Source organism: Panicum hallii, chromosome 9 (assembly GCF_002211085.1).
Source record: "Panicum hallii strain FIL2 chromosome 9, PHallii_v3.1, whole genome shotgun sequence".
NCBI classification, from domain to species: Eukaryota; Viridiplantae; Streptophyta; class Magnoliopsida; order Poales; family Poaceae; genus Panicum; species Panicum hallii.
Genome location: NC_038050.1, coordinates 55,924,341 through 55,926,591, shown reverse-complemented (window position 1 = coordinate 55,926,591; position 2,251 = coordinate 55,924,341).

Here is a 2,251-nt window from a genome sequence, read left to right as displayed (position 1 = left end):
AACAGAGTGTTAATGGAAGTATGGGAGCGAGGCCTCTTCAGTAAACTATGCGTAATACTAGTTGAAAACTAGTAAACGAAGTGTTACTGGAAGTACGGAAGGCAGGCCCCTTCAATAAACTATGTGTAGCACTAGTTGAAAGCTTGTAAACGGAGTATTATTGGAGGTGTGGGAGCGAGGCCCCTCCATTAAACTACACGTATTAATAGTCAAGAACTAGTAAACGAAGTGTCACTGGAGTATGGGAGCAATGCCCCTTCAGTAAACTATGCGTAATATTAGTCAAGGACTAGTAAACGAAGTGTTACCGGAAGTATGGAAGCGATGCCTCTTCCGTAAACTACGCGTAATATTAGTCAAAAACTAGTAAACAGAGTGTTACTAGAAGTAGAGATAGGTGACTGGAGATCAACTGGTAATGGAGAAATAAAACTTGCTGGTAGCTTAGTCGATTCCTTAGGCGGACCATGAGAATTCACATGTTGCCATGCGAAAACGTCACAATTGGCCCGAAGGAAGTGACGACGAGGTGCTTGACGTGGTTTTGATCAATTCCTTGGGCGGGCCAAGACAGGTCGTATGTTGCCATGAGAAGATGTCTCGATTGGTCCGAAGGAATAGATTACGCAATCCTTCACATGCGTTTTTATGAAAGTTGTTGTTGTGCGAAGATGACTCGGTTGGCCCAAAGGAATTCCTTGGGCGGGCCAAGATCCAAGGAATTCCTTTGGGCCAACCGAGTGGTTGAACGGGTTCTTTGGGGAAAACCCCTTGTTTCGAGATAAAATTCAAGATAATGGTTAAATAAGTTTCCTAAAGATCTTCGAAAATCTCCTTAAATCGGGTCTCAGTCTTCATTGAGTGGTGGAGCTCCTAGGACCCTTTGGAGGGTTTGACATTCAATAGTGGAATGCTTGCTCTTCGGGTGCCATGGGCATTGTTTGTGCAGAGCCTCCTCGAATCGCTTCTTCGAGTTGAGGGTTCTCTTTCTTTGGGTGGGTTGTGCCCCTGCTTCTGGCTTGCGCTTCCGAGTTGTACCCAGGTAGTTGAGGGAAATATGATAGTTGGTGGGGCTATAGGCCTCCACCTTGTTGCGCTCCTGCTGCCTGGCGATGATGACGTTGCGGGCGTCCCGGTCGGCGTTGATGGTAGTGCAGAGGTCACTCGTCGAGGAGTCGTAGTGGTTGCCTTGCCCTTGCTGGTGCTGCTTGACTATGCGGTGCCTGCGTTTGGCGCGCTTTGCGTTATTAAACCTGCAGCATTCGTTTCGCACGCCGTCTTTGTTTGCCTTCTTCGCGGTGTCAACGGTGTTGAGAGCAAATTCGGGAGGCCTGCGTGTGTCGCGGTTCGGCGTTGCAGGGGCGTCAGAGATGTAGTCGTCGTGGTCAAGGTAGTAGTCATCGAGTTAGACCCGATCCAATCCATCCGCTTCCGTGAATGGGATTTTTTCAATGAAAGCCATAAAGACTTCGCGGTCCGGCGAGGAGCTTTTGGCGATCCACCCCTCTTCTTCGTCGGAGGAATCGAGGGGCCTGCCTTCCTGAAACGGTAGTTTGTCGGGGTTGATGGCGCAGAAAGGTGGGCTGAGGTCGGGTAGCTTGGAGGACTTCGTGCCCTTCCAATGCCCGAGCTCGCCCGACCAAGCTGATGGCACAGGGAGGTGGGCTGAGGTCGGGTAGCTTGGAGGACTCCGTGCCCTTCCGATGCCCGAGCCCACCCGACCAAGATGATGGTGCAGAAATGTGGGCTGAGGTTAGGTAGCTTGGAGGATATTATGCCCTTCGGATACCCGAGCCCGCCCGACCAAGTTGATGGCACAGGAAGGTGGGCTGAGGTCAGATAGCTTGGAGGACTCTATGCCCTTTCGATACCCGAGCCCGCCCAACCAAGTTGATTGCACCCTCAGGCTCTAGTGTCCGCTTGATAAGGGCGATGCGTCGTCGTTAAAGTCCGAGTAGTCAACAGCGACGGGAGCTCTCTGATAGATGGTGGCTAGTCCTCCTTCGACTTGTAGTAGACGATCTAAATCCTTCTCCGACTCAGAGAGGGACTTGTGCTACGGGACCTCGGACCAAGACGGACTCGGTTCAAGGGGTTCCAGGTAGTCGATAAAAGTCGTTGATTGCATGGTTGACACCATGGTGGGTGCTTCAGGCTGCTTCTAATTGGAAAGCTGAAGAATTGTTTCCGCGAGCCCGACGCATTTTGCGATGTTGCAGTCAACTCGATCGATGCCAGAGTAGATGTCGCC